Source organism: Acinonyx jubatus, chromosome A1 (assembly GCF_027475565.1).
Source record: "Acinonyx jubatus isolate Ajub_Pintada_27869175 chromosome A1, VMU_Ajub_asm_v1.0, whole genome shotgun sequence".
Lineage (NCBI taxonomy): Eukaryota > Metazoa > Chordata > Mammalia > Carnivora > Felidae > Acinonyx > Acinonyx jubatus.
The window spans coordinates 17,508,720-17,528,015 of NC_069380.1; the positions used below are offsets into that span (position 1 = coordinate 17,508,720).

At 43.6% G+C, this 19,296-nt stretch overlaps 1 protein-coding gene across 2 annotated transcripts in view; it reads right to left on the bottom strand.

Annotated features, from left to right (window-relative positions):
* The window catches only part of LHFPL6 (LHFPL tetraspan subfamily member 6), a 245,941-nt gene that overhangs the window by 29,401 nt on the left and 197,244 nt on the right, over nucleotides 1–19,296 (bottom strand). The window lies entirely within an intron of this gene.

Below are 19,296 nucleotides of genomic sequence, written 5' to 3' on the forward strand. Positions count from 1 at the left end.
CCACCGGAATCCGAGGGCTAATCGGAAAGCACCCATCCTGTCGCATCAGTCCGCGGGTACTGTCATCGTCCGTAAGTCCCACAAGTGTGCTGGGCCTGTAGGACCACCACATACATAGTCTGATTGGTGAGAACACCAGCACTGCCTGAGAGAATGTGGGGTATAAGGCGCTAGACGAGGGAGCCCCTTAAATGAGAAAATCCACTCACGTCGTAACACAGAGGCGGAATGACAGGGCCCCAAACGCCGCTGGAAGAGACTTGCAGAATTTCTGTATTTGAGTCCCTTTCCGTCCCCCTCTTGCTTCTTGGGCTCCTGGTAGATGACCCGAGCGGTTCTAACCCATACACACGGTCTGTTTACGGTTATCTAAGGAGGAGCGGCTTCCCAAACCCTTCCCAACCTCTACGCTGAGCTGTGTGGACAGACACCCCCTATGAACCGACACAAATCTCCCCCTCCCCACAATCTGTCCCTTGGTCAACGGTAAAACAACTGTTTAATGCTGAGGGCCTGTGATCCGAGGGAAGGCCTACAAAGAATCACAGAATCCGCAAATCACTAATTCCAGGATGGCTTCGATGCAGTTGGATCGATCTGAATTGTGTCGAGCTGAAAAATAACTCAGCGACGGTATGAGGTTTTGCCGACTAAGCGAATGCCCCAGGGACTTGTTTCCTCAGGACAGTATTTGTAGCTCTCTGAAGACAACTCTAACAAGTTAATCCATCACCAGGTAAAGAGATAATTAGTGAGGAGGCCAAAGTTTGTGTGAATTGAGTTCCATGAGTGTTCAAAACATAATGTGGTACCATTTCCATGATACCCAGTTCTTAAATTAATAAGGGACACTATTTTTTTGAGAACTTGTGAGCAATTTTTTGAAGGATGACAAACGCAGAAAGAGAAAATTTTCAAATGTAAAAAAAAAAAAAAGAAAAATCATGACATCGAAATCATCAGTTTTCTATTTTTCTGATAGGGAAAGAAATGATAAATAGCCTCATTTGCTAATGTCCTTTTCAGATGGCAGGAAAATGTGTCACGTATCCACGAAAGTGCCTGTTTTGATTCGTGTGATGCCAGGCACTTTGGGAAACTAAATAGAGAGAATTTTACACATGGAGCAAATTGGCGTGTGGTTTTCCAAGCGGTGGAACGCTTGGCAGTCAGGGTTCTTTTGTGGAATATTGAGCTGTCTTTATGACACTACGAAATGCAGATCCAACCATATAAATGAAGAACAATTTCATACATAGAAATTTATGTAACGTTCATGATTTTAAAAAATACCACGGGCATAGCTGACATTAAAAACAGAAGTGTTTGGAGCACGTGGGTGGCTCAGTTGGTGAGGCGTCTGAGTCTTGATTTCGGCTCAGGTCATGATCTTGCACTTTGTGAGATCAAGTCCCACACTGGGCTCTGTCCTGATAGCACGGAGCCTATGCTTAGGGTTCTCTCTCTCTCTCTGCCCCTCCCCTGCTTGCACTCACCCACCCACTCACTCACTCTCTCTCTCTCACAATAAATAAATCAACATTTAAAAAAAAAGAGTATTCAGGGGACAGCAACTAGCTTATCTGGGTTTTTGTATTAATATTTATGTAGCGTTTGTATGTTTTGTCATCTGCTAAGGTTTGCTAACAGCAAAAATACTGCAGATTATAAAGGTCTGAGAAACATTTCTGAGAGAAAAATGTATGTTGCAAACCGATCAGTCTAACTGGTTCTTGCAGTTTTAGGTTCCGTAGGTAAACATCGGTGGCCTCCAGCTACCTTTCTGCTTGTTTTATGTCATGGAGACAGCAAGTCTTAGATTAAATTCAGCCAAATATCTAATGATGTTTCCTAGTCGGCTGGCACAAAAAACAGTCAGATGACCAATTCTGCAAGCCCAGTGAAACCCTCTTCCCCAAATCCATCACATAGTCACTCGAACAAGGACATTCAACACACTGTAAATACAACAAATCTTCAACCGGCAGGTTTAGGACACTTTGGGTCAAATCAGGCAATATCTTCCATTTAAAGGAATGGGGGACAGGGACCAAAGAGAGTTTAGATCTGGACTGCCCAATGCAGTAGCCATGAACCACACGTCGTGAGTTCAAATTTAAGTTTATTAAATTAAACTAAAAACTCATTTCTTCAATTGCACTGGCCACATTTCAAGTGCCTGATAGCCACAGGGAACTGTTGGCTACCACACTGGACTATTTTCACAATTACAGCAAGCGCTACTGAAGAAGGCTCTTCTAGACCTAAGAGACCATCTCAAAAGGATGCTGGGCTGGACAGATCCTTATACCCTAAGCTTAATACTACTTATTCATGAAAATCACCCCGGCTCTTTTAGATTCTCCCTTTCTAGGTGGGGCTAGAGATCAAGAAACTACATTTCAAAACTCTTCCGCTGGCAGAAATTCTGGCTCATGTTCTCTCAATGAGAAGCCCTCGTGTGGGATTCAGAAGGTAAAAGAGAAAACTAAACCAATTCCCCATTGGCAGCTGCAACTAGGGACATGCCTTTCTGTAGACCGTAGACCTAAGATTTGGGGAGTGACTTCCCCCAAAAGTGAGGAGGCAGCCTCCTCAACATCACCCACTAAGGGCAGGTCATCAGCTGTAGTTTCTTTCTACCCTTGCACTTCCTGATTTCCTGAATTCCTCTCTGTCCTTCACTTCCCCAAACCTAAGAGGTCTGTGAAACTTTAAATCCCTGGACTACATCCCTTTCTACTTGAAACACCTACAGTGGTTTCTTTCACTGCTCAGACTCTGGCCAGTACATGCCCAACTCGTGCTGATACAGGTCTTTCTATCCTACCCTATTACTTGCACGTTATTCATTTTCTCAGTTAAAAATTCTCTCTAGTACAACTTACACTGATTAATAAGCCTCAGTAAGTATTGATTGATATTAGAAGGTTTTGTGTTAATCCTCTGTGGTGTGGTCTCTGGTTAGGGAATTTATGCTAATCAATCTTTCCTGGAGTGTGCATTTCTGAAGTGAATACTCCAAATGTTAACCAACTGCCCTTAGTGTGTCGATTGGAGCCAACTAGCATTTTATTGTCCATACTGAAGTTACCATATTGTGACATAAAGTTAGAGACAATTTAACATACAAGTGAGAGCATCTTTTTTATTATCATTGAAGTATTACCCACATACAACATCTTACTAGTTTCAGGTGTACATCACAGCGATCTGATAGTTTTATACATTACGAAACGATCTTCCTGATAAGTCTAGTTACCATCTGTAACCATATGATTATTACAATATTATTGACTATACTCCCTATGCTGTACATTACATCCTCATGACTTACTTATTTTATAACTGAAAGGTTGTACCTCTTAATCCCCTCTACCTGTTTTGCCCAACTCCTTCCCCTCCCTCTCTGGTAATCAACAATCTGTTTCCTAGATCTGTGAATCTGTTTCTGTTTTGTTTTGCTGGTTTATTTGTTTTGTTTTGTTAGATTCCACATATAAGTAGAATCATACGGTATTTGTCTTTCTCTGATTTACTTCACTTAGCATAATAACATTTAGGTCCATCCATATTGTTGCAAATGGCAAGAGTTCATTCTTTTTCATGGCTGAGTAATATTCCATGATATATATCTCACATCTTCCTTATCTATTTATGTATTAATGGACACTTAGGTTGTTTCTGTATCTTGGCTACTATACATAATGCTGCAGTGAACATAGGGGTACATATATCTTTTTGAATTAGTATTTTCATTTTCTTCAGATAAATACCCAGAAATGGAAAGCTGCTAGATTGTATGTTAGTTCTATTTTTAATTTTTTGAGAACTTCCATACTGTTTTCCATTATGGCTGCACTAATATTTTGTTCTTACCAACAGTGCAAAAGGGCTCGATTTGCTCCACATCCTTGCCAACATTGGTTATTTTTTTGTCCTTTTGATAATAGCCAATCTCACTGGTGTGAGGTGATATCTCATGTGGTTTTGGTTTGCATTTCCCTGATGATTAGTGAGCTTGACATCTTTTCATGTGCCTGTTGGCCATCTATATATGTTCTTTGGGAAAATGTCTATTCAAAGTCCTCTGCTCATTTTTCAATTGGGTTGTTTGTTTTTGTTTTTGTTTTAAGTAGACTCCATGCCCAACATGGGGCGTGAACTCATGACCCTGAGATCTAGAGCTGCATGCTCTACAGACTGAGCCAGTCAGGCACCCTGGTCTTTTGTTTTGTTTTTTTAATATTAAGTTGTGTAAGTTCTTTATATAATTTTGGATATTAACCCCTTATTGGATATACCATTTGCAAATATCTTCTCCAACGCCACAGGTTGCCTGTTCATTTTATTGATGGTTTCCTCTGTTGTGCGGAAGCTTTTTAGTTTGATAAAATCTCATTTGCTTATTTTAGTTTTCGTTGCCTTCGCCTGAGGAGACTGGTCCAAAAAAATATTGCTGAGACCAATGTCAAAAAGCATCAATGCTTTCTTCTGCAAATTTTGTGGTTTCAGGTCTTACATTCAAGTTTTCAGTCCATTTTGAGTTTATTTTTATGTAAGGTGTAAGAGAGTGATCAAATTCATTCTCTTACATGTAGCTGTTCAATTTTCCCAGCGCCATTTATTGAAGAGACTATCCTTTCCCCATTGTATGTTCTTGCCACCTTCGTCATAGATTAATTGACCATACATGCATGGACTTATTTCCAATACTATGTTGAATAAAAGTGAGGAGAGTGGGCGTCCGTGTCTTGTTCCGGATGTTAGAGGAAAACTTCCAGCCTTTCATCATTGAGTAGTACAATGTTAGCTGTGGGTTTATCATATATGACCTTTGTCATGTTGAGGTATGTTCCTTCTATACCCATTTTGTTGAGAGGTTTTTTTTTTTAATCGAAAATGAAAGTCTAATTTTGTCAAATACTTTTTCTGCACCTATTGAGATGATCATATGATTTTTATCCTTGGTTTTGTTATTGTGATGTATCACATTAATGTGCTATATACAACATCGATTGATCTGCAGATGTAAACCTGTGGTGCATTCCTAGAATAAATCCCACTTGACTGTGGTATAGAATCCTTTTAATGTATCGTTGAATACAGTTGGCTAATAATCTGCTGAAGCGTTTTGCATCTATGTTCATTGGGAATATTGGCTTATAATTTTCTTTCTTTTTTTTTGTGGTGTCAGTGTTTGGTTTTAATACCAGGGTAATGCTGGTCTCATAAAATGAATTTGGAAGCATTCCTTCCTCTTAAATTTTTGTGGGATAATGGAGAAGGATGGGTACTAACTGTTCTTCAAATGTTTGGTAGATTGACCTGTGAAGGTATCTGATCCTGAACTTTTGTTTTTTGTAGGATTCTTAGGTTATTAATTCAAGTTTATTACTTGTACTAGGTCTATTCAGATTTTCTATTTCTTCATAATTTTGGAAAGTTGTGTGTTTCTAGGAATTTATCCCTGGCTGCTTTAATGGTGATAACTTCTTTAGTGTTTGCTTGTCTAGGAAACTGTCTTGCCTTTAATTTTGAGTGCCTTCATGTGGATCTCTCTGGATTCATCTGATTTTGGACTCTCTATGTCTCCTGGACCTGCATGTCTATTTCCTTCCCCAGGTTAAGGGAATTCTTAACCATTATTTCTTCAAGGATGCTTTTTCATGAAGGTTCAATTCTAGGGTTTTATCTTCTTCTTTCGTTTGGCACATGCTCCTTTGTCTCATTTTGTTTGACTTTCTGTATTGTATTTGTTTCTACGAATTAGGCAGAACAGCTACCTCTCCCGGTCTTGAAGGAATGGGCTTGTGTAGGAGCATCCCCTGTGTAGACTGCAGGTGCCTGGTGGCTTTGGCAAGCTGGCTGCAGATGCAGCAGGGCAAGGCAGGTGGCGGAGGGGTCCCTGGGTGAGACCGTGGGGTCCCCCGGACAGGAGGGCTGGGGCTGGAGAGAGCACCGGGACCACCCTGATTGGATGGCTGAGGCTGGGGTGGGAATGGGCACGTTCCTGTGGCATGCCACACCATGCCTCGTTGGGGGAATGGCTGGAGCTTATGTGAGCCAGGGGCCCATTGCATTAGAGACTAGCAGGCCAGCTGGAGTATGGACCCTGCTTCTGCCCACACTATCAGGTGAAGGAGGGGATACACAAGCTGATGCTCGCTGGTCCTCCAACCCCAGAGAGCGTTCTAGCAGTCCCTCACCTGCTTGGTGGAAGCTATAAGGTTAGCAAATGGATTTCCTTCTCTTATCGTCTGGTTGCCCTTTAAAGCACTATTTTTTGCTGTGCCTCTAGCTGGAGAGTGGGCCCCTCAGTGATAGCCCTCCTTACCGTAGGTCACCGAATCAGGGGTAGGGTTTCTGTCCTTGCAGTGCCTCTTCTCTCCTACTCTTCTATACGTGGCCTGTCGTTCGTTGTGTAGAGGCTGTTCAATCGGCCTCCAGTTCTTCTTGAGGAGGAACCGCTCCAGATGTAGGTGTGGATTCCGTGTATCTGTGGGAGGAAGGGAGTCCAGGGTCCTCCTACGCTGCCATCTCGGACCTGCCCCTGAGAACATCTTTTTCATGGGAGAAATCTGCCACTTTTCAGTTTCAGCTGTGTTAAACCTCAGACCGTGTTGTAGCAATCAATGTTCCATGAAAGTGTAGCTCCAAATTCCCGAAATGACAAACCTCTTAGCTGTTATACTGTCTTCTGAAATGGGGCTCAGAGAACATTCTGGAACTTGAGGTGGTTGCCCAGATTATATTTTAGTGGCCTAATAGGTTTTAATAGCTCTGGTTGCCTAATTTACTCCTGGGGAGCCAATGGTTCAGTTAGAATCTCTGGCTCACAAACTTTTATACCCTTTACATGGGTTTTCTTTATTGGATTGATAAATCTGGTGGTTTATAAACTTCAAGGGCTTAATTATATGGTATTTTAACCAAATTCCTTTGTCACTGCCATAAAGGAAATCATGAAAAAATAGTCACATTATCACAGTTTTTGGAAATACGTGTCTGTAGGAGCGGAAGTGAGGAAAGACACTAGGAAGCAAGGCAACAATCTGAGGAAAGTGGTAACAGAGGTGGGGTGCTCAGAGGAGGTCTGAGATCATTTGCAGCTACAGGCTCATTTGCAATTAAGAAGCAATCTATTTTTGCAATCCCAAAGGCTTCACAACTTTTAAGGGGTCATGAGTAAATCACAAATTTGTGCAAATTAGCTCAGTCTTTAGTCTGCACCTGGCACCTTGCTGAAATCAGCGATCAGGGGAGAGCAGACCATGAAGAAGGTCAGTTTGTAGGAGGTCTTAGAGATTTAGAGACATGTTGCTTCCTAAGAAGAATGAAGATGATAATCCAAGACATGGGCCAATAATTCTTAAAATGGAAAAAAAGATGCCACTTGAAGAACGCACTGACTATTAGGCCATGCCAACCTGAATTCCCTAGGGTTTTTGCCTCACCCTGTTCCAGACAATTAAAATGGTAAAAGAGCCAGGTTGGTGGAATGACCTCTAAGAAGAAGACACTGTTCCCGGAGAAGGGACAGTACAGATAAATGCAAAGATGCAAGCACTCAGGAGCTGGGCAGCGGTGCTGTGTTCTATAAGAGATCTGCCTTTACCCCCCCAACGGACCCTTGTACCTAAGTCTTAGCCTGGATACACTCTGCCTGCCCGTAAAACACCTTTGGGAGAGTCCCTGGTGGAAACTGTTCGTTTTCACGCATTGCTGGAAATATCTGCCATGATACTAATTATTTCTCAGAATTCAAGTGTGAAGTCTGAAGTCTGTAAAGAGCTCAGTGGTCAGAGTAAGTAAGAACCAGATGCTGGGAATTTTCCCCTTCTGCAAAACTCTTTCTATTCAAAGTCAGTACTTAACACGTAGCCAGGGGAATATTAACATAACAATTCGGCTCCTGCCAAAAAGGCAAAACAAACCTCTAGTCAGCCCATGCCAATTACTCTCCACAGGTGGTGAGAAAAGACTCCTCATGTTCGACTCATAAAGCCTTATTTTTTCCAGGCGCTCCTGAAAGTTTTATGTGATCTCACTTTTCTCCATGACTATCGCTCCATTCTCTGTCCACAGTTTATTATTTTTTTTTTATACCGTGACTTTTTCCACTTACGCCCCTTCCGTGGTCTCGCCAACGTTTCCCATCATCTCATCTTTTATGTTTTTTTGGACACTTTTATCCATCCTCCAGTCCCTTTATCCTCCTTTCTGTGGCAAGCACAGAGGGAAATTGTTTTCTTTACTCTTCTCAGGCAAGCTGCTTGGCCTGGTAGCCTGTTATCTGGACTTCTCTTTGGATGACATTGGCACATTTCCAAGTCCCCGTATGCTAATTTATGTACACCATGCTCCTCCATTCTCACCCCTAGATAACTGTCCCTTTACAAAATGTGAACAACAGAATAAATCCACGGCTGGGGAGGAAAGAAGAGCAAGCCAGTATCATAACTCTTCCGACTTTGAAAGCACCATAAGGAGGAAGCACAGGTGACTGTGGAACAATGCAGGGGTTAGGGGCACTGACCCCCTGTGCAGTCAAAGATCTGTTTTGGACATTTGACTTCCCCAAAACTTAACTACTAACAGCCCACTGTTGGCCAGAAGCCTTACCGATAACATTAAGTCGATAACACGAATCTTACATGTCATATGTGTTACAGACTGTATTCTTACAGTCTAAGCTAGAGAAAAAGTATTAAGAAAATCATAAGGAAGAGAAAATACATTTACAGTACTTACTGTACTATATTTGTTGAAAAAAGTCCATGTATAAATGAACCCAATCAGTTCAAACCTGTGTTATTCAAGGGTCAACTGCACTTAAATATTCTAGAGGCTTGGGCAGGTTTATAAACCACACCCCCTTTCAAAGTGCTTTCTGGAAACAGGTATAGAGGATGGAAGAGGCTTGTCCAGGGCAATCCCGGGACTCCTGGATCCCAGTCCAGGGCTCTTTTCCACCATGATCTCAATGCTTGGACATAAGGCCACTCCAAGGTCACACACTTGTCACCTGCTACCTGAGTTCAGCCATAGCCGTGTTGGATTTCACCAACATCGTATTTTACTAAGTGGGACTTTTCACCTGCAATTCTGTATTTCTTGTGTCTCAAATAATTGAAAGATGTGCCAGCATTGAACTGTGCAGCTGGCACAGATTAAGTGGCTCAAGTGCTCTGACCAGTCCCAAACGGCATTTCTGACTGGGGACTCTCAGTTCTTTCAATATGTCTTGAATTATCTCATTTCTGAAGGTTGAATTCCTTCTCTTTGAGATACTCTCACTCTTTACTTTATGCTCAGGCTCCACCATGAAAATACTAGCTGTTAAGATCTAGAAGCCTCAACACACTGCCTGCCCCTGCTGCCCCAACAGCGGGCTATAGGCTTCACCCCTCCCGCGAGCTCCTACCTGGATGCACTCTGCACCGTTTATTTGGGGCTCACTACCTTGCTGTAGGTATTCATAAGTAGGACGTCTCCTGGAGAGCCAGCAACTATCAGATGTTTACTTGCATCCGACTCACTGGTTCATGGTATTTGTTAAATATTAAATAGCAGTGATTTATTTATTTAGAATTTATAAAAGCCACAGCATAAGTATATAATACTTCTAGAATAGATAATATAAAATATATCATTGCCTTCATTTAGCAAAGGAGGAAGATGAGGCTTAGAGAAGCAGACTCCTGCTCGTGAAACTACTAAGTGGTAGATGCAGGCAGGGACGTGCATCCAGGTCCGTCTGAACGCTAAGCCAATATGGCTAAACTCTACCTACTAATGCATCCCAAATCCCCAAGGGCTCACTGTCCCAGCTCGGGGATCACTTCCCACGTCCACGCATGTGGGAAAACCCTGCATATAAGTGGAAAAGGAAGAGTGGGGCAGAAGATCAAGATGGATTAGAAGTCATTGTTTCTCCAGGATTGACTCTCCCCACCGCCTGCAACTGAAGGCAAGGGCTGTTGAGATCCCTACAGATTCTTCCTTCCCTGGGCGCCAGGGAGGGAGAACCCGGCGGCGAGCTCTAGCACACAAAGAGCTCTGTCCATAAAGAGCCCATGAGGCATAAAGATGAAAAAAATGGACGCTTTGCCATCGGAAGTTTAGCCGAGGAAAAGCATATCCTATCTGAACGCTAAAATACAAAATAGAAATGTGATCATTTCTGAACTATCCAAGCTATTTTCACAAATGACAATAAGGCTACTTCTTTGCTGAAAGCATCCTTCAGAAGAGAACATATTTTAGGTTTTCTTAAGATGCTTTCCCAAATGGCTCCTTGATTATTATTTCTTCTCTTCCAGTTCATAGATCAGAAGACACAAAAGACACACATCAGAATACCTGCTTTTTCACTCAGAGCAAAAACTTCACAAGCTAATTTCAGCCACGAGTGACTTGTCATCTCTGCTCTTCCTAGAGTTCCGGGCGATCACTGGGGGAAGAAAAATTTGTTTCAAACAATGAAACTTTGGAAATTTTGCCATGTCTACGTGACACTTTTCTGGTCAATGACGCCAGACTGGAAGCAACATTTTTCTAACCTTAGTAGTTAAGAAACTCCTGTTCCACTATTTCATGTCTTCAGGTCTCAGTTGTCCTCCTCTGTAAAATGGGGAAGATATCTATCTTTTGGAGCTGTTGCAAAGATTAAATGAGAGAGTGGTACAAAGAGGTGGGCACAGTACCTCACAGGAAGAGTCCAACGAATGCTCTCTATTGTTAGGGTTTGACTTTGTTGGGGCACGTGGAGGAGGCCGGAGGATTTGGTTCGAGCCAATGCGTGGTTATACACAATCGCTGGCAATCCAGTCCCCTGCTCTCAGAGAAGGTCCTCTTCTTAGACGGAATGCAGGGAGGGTTCCAGCAAGGACATTCCTGGCACGGTGAGGAATGGTCACTTGCCCCAAAAGTCCTGGCATCCACATAACCCTCAGTAGGAACAAATAAAACAGCCGTGGCCTGATGACCCTCCCGTGTGGGTAAAGAATCCATACACGACTACAAGGCCAATTAATATTCTTGTCCGTTCCATTTTGTTTTGGTTTTTGCTGCATTTTACTTTTAAAGGCGCCTTTGGCCTTTCTGTGAGGTGGGTAGAGCCAGAACTGGTGTCCCCACTTGGTAGATGAAGGCACGGAGTCACAGACAGTGGGGAGATCTGAGTTTCATCAAGTAGATAACCGCAGGCAGAGCTGAGCTGCAAACTCAGGGTACCTGACTCCTACGTCTGTGCTTTGGTCCGCAGTCTTCACTCCGACGCTGCTAGGAAGGGGGCTAATAACGCTCTGTGCTGCAGCTACACCTCGGAAAGAAACAAAATGCTAATTTTCACTGCTGCTAAGGTGTTTCGCGCTGTTAACAGCTTCAGCTTCGGGAGAGGAATAAAGACACAGTCCCGCATTTCCAGAGTAGCGTGGCTCAGTACAGGGCTTCTCAGACTCATTTGCAGCTGAAAGAGCCGGGGGCTTGTTAAACCTGTAGATTCTGGTTCTGTAGTTCTGGGGTGAGGCCAGATCTCCCGTGACTCCAAGCACCTCCTGGTGAGACAGACATGACTGCACGGGACTGCGCTGTGGACATTGAGGGTCAAGTGGGAATAGCGCAGGCTTTGATGTCAATCATATCAGGTGCAAATCCTGACACCACCTGCCGTGATGTGTGACCTTAAGCAGTAAGCTTTTGAATTCTCTGAGCTCAGATTTTCATCTGCGTAACAGACCTAACGGTACCCATATCTTTAGCGTATTTATTAGAAATAAATGGCTTAAGGGGCATGTGGCTGGCTCAGTCAGTAGAACATGTGACTCTTGATCTCAGGGTTGTAAATTCGAGCTCCACAATGCGTGTAGAGATTACTTAAGAAATAAATGGCTTAATAAAAGTGCCTACTTCAGTGCCTGGCATAAGATAAGGGCTCAGGAAATGGTAGTTATGTATCAATATTAGTAATGATATTGTACCACTGCACCTGCAAACATTTCATTCTATCGTAGCTTCCAGTTTCAGATGCTTCACTGGCAGGTCTAGGTGTTCACCAAACAGATAATACTAATCAATACTACTATATTACAATAGTACTAGTATTACAATACTAATCAATACTACTATAATATAGTAATACTAAATGCTTAATCAAAAGCAGAGGGCTCTGCCTTACTGCTTGCTCACGCTGTTATAGCAAATGTATTTTCTGAAACGAACTGCATCTCTGTAACTAAGCATAATTCTATTCTTTTTCCTCCTCCAACACTAGATTATGAAAATGGTCAGACTTACAGAGAGGTTGGAAAAATTGCTCACTCAATACTCATACACCAATGATCCAGATTCTAGGATTAATAGGTTTTAAAGGTTGTTCTATTACCTATCTACCCATTTTTCCATTCTTCCTTTGATCCATCAATCCATCTTTTTTGGGGGGTGGGGTAGGGAGGAGACGCTTGCCACCATAGCTTTCAAGAACTCGTACATATGACATCTCTCATTATTCATACTTTCGCCATTTTCTTCCCTTGGCCCATAGTCCGCACGAAGCTAGCAGGCAAACACAAAAGTTTGACTCAAAAGTAATAGGGACACAACACTACCTCCTTATGGCCCGATGCTGCTAAATTAGGACCATCAACCTGGAAGTGATTTATATACAAATCTAGAGCAATGAATACCTCTAAGCTTTTCACATTCTCAAACAACCACTCTAAACCTAAAACAGGACTGGCTTGCTTCACCTGTTTGACCCAGAATTACCTATCAGAACTTCACAAGACATTTCGCAAAGCCCAGAGTGACAACAACATAAGGGGTCCGGCACATTCCAGCCAGCCACTCAGCTCAGAGTTTTCAGCGGACACATTTTCTCAGAAGGATCACTGCTGTTTTGTACAAACTGAATCACCCCTGATTCCCTCTACAGAAGAAAAAAAGAAAGAACATAATCATCATATTTCAACATGAGAGTGTCCTGAGAGCAATGAACTAGGCTTCAACAATATTCTGTCAACAAACAAGCAAAAAACCTAGCTGTAAGTAAATTTACACTGCAAATATAACCGATCCTGTCCCCACTTTGAAAACGTGATGTTAATTCCAAACCAGACTCTGGTCAGTTTCATGTTGGCAAACTATGGTTACCGCAGTCAGATAAATATTCAGGTGGTAAACTGTTAGGGACAAGAGCTTTGGAGTCAGACCTGTATTCGAATACTGTATCTGTTGCTTACTAGTTACTGGCTGAGCAAGTCTCTTAAACTTGAACCCGGAGAGTTTCATTGATAAGATGGTACCTCTTTATAAGAGTTGTCAGGAGAACGAGATAAAATGTCCCAGCACCGTGCAGGGCATATGAAAGTAGATTCCCTCTTATGAAATAAGGCAGAAAGAGAAGGGGAAGGCAATACTCTTGAACATTTGTATCTATTTCCAGACAGTGGCTCTAATGGAAACAAAGTGCACCACCACCAGGATGCATTGCTTTGTGGGACAGGTTTGCAGAACTTCTGGGATTGTGGGGCCGATGGTGCATGTGTCCCAAGTCTCCCAGGTAACACATCCTAACTTCACATCATAAACTAGAACGCCATCCCTGTCTACCTCCGACCCTTCCCCTGACATACCTACAGGTCTTTGCTTTGATTCCTGCTAATACACTAACTCCCTGTTCCCTTTCCCCCAGGCCTCTAAGTGATGTGCTCTGTGTGTGAGAAATAATACGGATGCCCCCATGTGCTCGCTGTGTGATCCTCCCAGGGGCCCTGGTGAGCTGACACTAGGCTCACTAGTGATGGGATTGAGGGCCCAGCAGTGCAGAATCAGCTGGAAAAGAGGCCCCCAAGGCACACTGTCTCCTGCAAGAAGTGGACTGGATCTGGGGGTCGTGTCCTATTTGAATGGAGACAACAGTGGGATCAAGCTGGCCTATTTCCATGCAAATCATGTGAGGCATTGCAGCTCACCTCTGGGTCTGGGGCTTGGGGACAAGGCTGCGTGTCTGAGGAGCTAGTGGGATGTAACCATGTTCCCTTGAAAGGAGGGGAGGCAGGAGAAGGGGAGTACAGAATGAGTCTTTTCATATGGCTGCAAAAAATATTAATATATTAAGGGTTTTTTAAAGTTTATTATTTTGAGAGAGAGAGAGCACGAGCGGGGAAGGGGCAGAGAAAGAGGGAGAGAGAAAGAATCCCAAGCAGGCTCCACACTGTCAGCACAGAGCCGGATGCCAGGCTTGAACCCACGAACCGTGAGATCATGACCTGAGCCCAAACCCAGAGTAGGACTCCTAACCAACTGAGCCAGCCAGACAACCCAATATTAACATATTTTAAATTATTGTGAAAAGCCAGAGTCTGAAGAAGGGACACGGCTAGAGTTTAACTCAAATGGGGTCCTGACTTGGAAGCCTACTGTAGAGGAATGGCAGGAGGCTAGGGAGCCAGATGCCCTCTGGTGTGGAACCGGACTCTGCCCTGGTTGGTGGTGACTTCGGGCAGGTCAGCGACTTTGGGCCTTAGGGTCTCCTCCTGGACAGCATGGATAAAGCCCCTTGCACCTCTCAGGGATGGTGCGATGACCTAAGTAGTGCACGCCAACTGCCCAGGGCACAGCAGCTGCTCCAGTAGACTGTGGTTGGACAGTTTCAGTAGACCGTGGTTGGACAGTCTCAGTAGACCGTGGTTGGACAGGTCCAGTAGACCGTGGTTGGACAGTCTCAGTAGACCGTGGTTGGACAGGTCCAGTAGACCGTGGTTGGACAGGTCCAGTAGACCGTGGTTGGACAGTCTCAGTAGACCGTGGTTGGACAGGTCCAGTAGACCGTGGTTGGACAGTCTCAGTAGACCGTGGTTGGACAGGTCCAGTAGACCGTGGTTGGACAGGTCCAGTAGACCGTGGTTGGACAGTCTCAGTAGACCGTGGTTGGACAGGTCCAGTAGACCGTGGTTGGACAGTCTCAGTAGACCGTAGTTGGACAGGTCCAGTAGGCCGTGGTTGGACAGTCCCAGTAGACCGTGGTTGGACAGGTCCAGTAGGCCATGGTTGGACAGTCTCAGTAGACCGTGGTTGGACAGGTCCAGTAGGCCGTGGTTGGACAGTCTCAGTAGACCGTGGTTGGAAAGTTCCAGTAGACCATGGTTGGACAGTTTCACATGTGACAGGTCACTCAGAATAAGCCCACAGAGAGAGGAAAATCTCACCCTCTCGAATTCTGACATCCTGACATCATAAAATTACCCAAGTCAGTGGAGAACTCAGGTAGAGAAACCTCCTGAAGGAGTGCTGAGCTCCCTGGGGGGTTACCTTGGCCACCTGCTAAGGGTAGTAGAGGATCCTGCTTTAGTTCTGAACAACAGTACTGAGAAGGCAGAGTAAAACCTCTCTCCTTACTAGTGCCCATAACCAGGACATCAAGTGCCCACAAACAGACTGATCCCATGCCTCCAATCCCTGTTCATTTCTTTCTACGTGCTTAAAAAAAAAAAAGGGCCAGGATAAGAAGGGTTTATCTTCGTATTTATTTTTAAGATCCTTAAAGTACTTCAATCAGAGGCCCCAGGACAACCTTAAAGTTGGATGCCAGGTATATTTTTAAGAAGTGGTAAAATCTACCAACATGAAATGAGTAGTTAGTGAAAGACTTTCTACAAACTGAGAGGGACGAGCCTTCGGTGCAGTTTACAACCTGCCATAGTTGAGCCGCTTGAAGGTTTGAAGCTCAAGCAAATTCAAAGGATATTTAGAAAACGCGATGGAGGGAACACGGAGTGGAAATCTTCTGTAGAAATGAAAACAAGTCTTCATACCGTGAGACGGTGCTTTCTCTGTAAGTTCTAGACACTCTGGTGGAGGCTATAACTTCTGCTCCCTAGCAAAAAAATGAAAGCCTGAAGTTGGCCGGATTTTTTGTCTTGGCAAGCTACCGGAGCCGAGGCGAGACTTGAACCTATGTCTTTACAACTGGTTTTGATGCCACAGGGAGACCCATATGCCACACACATTCCACAAACACCACCACGGGGTTGTAGGGTAATTCAGAGCACAGCCTTGGCATATGACCACACGCCCCTCTGGCTTTGGGGTCCTGGATAACTCTCTTGCTCTTCTCTTGGACATGTTTCCTCAACAGCAAACTAGGAATAAAATCCATACATAAAGCTGCTGTAGGATTATTGTATCTGTATATGTACATATGCATATATATAAATGCAAACATATATAAGCACAAGTACACATATACACAGCCATATATAATTACGCATGTAGCCTATGTTATTATTTGAGTATAATATATACAGATTATATACGCACATATTTTTTTACTAGACTATAAGACATTTATAACAGGTTTCTACTAACTTTCCTGCTTAGGATATACGTTATTTTCACTACCTATATACTCATTAAAGTACCTTCTCACCACTAAAACAATTGGAGCATATGAATATACCATAAAATCTGTGATGGGTGCCAGGGAGGAGGTACAGGTGGCCAACAGACTTAAAACAGACATTTCTTTAAAGAGATTTTTTCCTTCTTCCACCTTCTGGGATATCAGGAAAGAAAAACCTCATTTATTTTCCTGAGGTCTTTCTAGAATACCCCCAGTTCCACTGACAAACAGTAAAGCCATCTGGAATAGCTGACAGACAACAATTTGGAAGCAATTTCTTTGGAGACAGCTATAATGATCTTCCTTTTCTGTTTTCTTTCCCTCCTGAAATGTCAAGGATAACTGAAACTTTTTACTTTTCCATCTGTGATTTACTGATCAGTTCCAAACAAGTTTGGAAAGTACTTGAACATTTGTTTCCAGTCAATTCAATACTGTTTTTTTTTTTTACTTAATTCTATTTTTAAAGTATCACATTCTGTCTTAAGTGTCTTTTTGATATTTAGAAAATATAAAATATTTAAAAACACAAATTGAAACATGATTACAACCTATTTGCCATGGAAAAAACACTGAGTACTTAAAATACTATTGTAAGCAGTCACAATGAAATCATTTGTATCTTTTTCAAAGAGATTATCCAAAGAGTCTTAATAAAATGAATGTAGAAACAACCCCCCAAATGGGTAAATGTGGCATCTTTCAGAGTAGAAGTTGCAGAAGACAGAATCAGGAATTGCCATTCTTAGCCTGATGGTCTAGTTACCCGAATAGGAATTCTACATAAAGAACATAGCACGGAACATCAGGTATATATATACCCAGGGATCGAAGCATGAGATATAATAATAAATAATTTGGTAGAGAAATACCATATACACACATACACATACATAATATATTATTATTTTTTTTATAATATATTATTATGTACATACTATGTGTATGTACAGCTGGAAGGCTGTTGGGTCTGTGCAAAGCGTAGTATTCTTTGCTATGGCGGAATTACAACACTGAAGAAGATCCATTCACTCTAGTGTCCGGGAGGAAGAAAAGTAACACAGAAACAACATTTCAAGCTTGTACTTGTTCCATGTTAGCATCAAAACCAATAACTGCCATTGAAATCAGTTACGTTTTGGCTGGAAATAAGGGAAGGCGGCCCTTGCAGGATGAGTGGGTTTTAATAAGCAGATGTGGTCGTCCCAGGTGACAGAAAGGGCACGGAGAATGGAGATGGGTGGGTGCAAGTCTGAGGAAGATAAACGTGGACTGAGGTGAGAATCAGAGAGAAGAGGAGAGCGGCGGCCAAGCAGTTGGGCCGGGGTCAGTGACTCCTGCAGGAGGTCATTAATTCTGTGCCAAGGAAGCTGGCCTTCGCTTAGTGGGCAAACGGACCTGAAGGTTGTGAATTAAGCTCTCAAACGTAAGAGATGAAAAGGACCATCAAGATGATCTAAGCTAGCGCTTCTCAAACTTTTCCATCAAAATATTCCTAACGCAGAGGAGAGAACTTCATACCTGATGGAGTCGGGGGTCCTGCCTTACATTGGTCCTCCTCTGAAATAGGTCTTCTTCCACTTGATAAATTATCAAGGGATGTTCCAGTCTACTCCACAGATAACCTTATCAGTTGTATAAAAAATGCTTTCTCCCAATAAGGTATCTGTGGTCCAAAAGATACTTGGTGTTCACCCTGTGCCTTCACACATGCACACAGCACCCCACCCTTTCCCCTTTCAGTGTATGTGGAGCTCAGCTAGAAGAATGAATCTAGGCTGCCCCTCAAAAAAGATGATGAAGGGACATGCCCACAGTCACAATTAGTAAAGGAATGAAAAATGCAATGATATTCCTTATCCCTGTGTCCAAAACTCTTTGTGGCAACACTACACTACTGCCCAGAAAAGAAAGCACCTGATGGGACCGGCACAGGGGCACATCACATCCAAACACGTGCAGAAGTCACCACCCAGCATGCACCTGTGAGTGAGACGCAGACTCCACCAGCTGACCCCACACATGCCATCTTGTCCCGCCATTCCAGCCACTGCCTCCGGTGGTGGGAGAGAGATGGCTTAGACCAGGCTTCCCCCGGGGGGCACTGTCCCCCCACATCACAATTTCTAGCTCGGTCATGAAGGTAGAATAGAGCCTCAGACAAATGCCCCCTTTCCCTAGCGGAACTGAGCAGGTGCTAATCAAAGTCCGTCAAGCATGATTTGTACCACCAAGGGATTCCAGGGAGGCAGAAGAAGAAAAATCACAACGCCGTGTTTATCTCCCTTTCATTGCCGGTTCTGGCAACAGTATTGTAGTCAGGCGGGCTGAGTCAAAACAGTTTGCTAAAAATATGGATCAGCTGAGACCATTTAAAGCCACCTTTTATGGAGTTAACGTTAGGACTTTCCCCTTGGGCTATTTTGTGTATTCTCTCCCGAGCCTGCCCTTCCAGCGGCATCTAGCCTGAAAAGCACAGTCTTTCTCCTTGCCAGGGGATCCGAAGCCTCCCAACGACTGATGAGTGTGTCTGCATCCTTCCCAGGGTCCTGGGCAACCATTCCCAAGGGGCTCCATCGGTGGGGTGGGATGCTGGGTGAGACTCCGTCGGAGTTTGTGCTGGGGAGTAATTAGTCCTATGGGTAGACCTGGTGCCCCCCGGAGGTGGGACTAGCTGTGAAGCGGTCTGTTTCAACCCTTCCCAGGATAAGTTTCTAGTTTCCCAGTCTTCTGGAAAGGCGAGGGTTAGATTCCTCAGGATGAACTGCACACCACGATTTTATGTAGATGTTCAACGTGAGGGGAAAAGAAAATCACCCCCACAACTGTATTAAGGTTTTCACCCAACTCTGCTCGAATGGCTGCTGGTGATGACACTACGGGGATCTGGG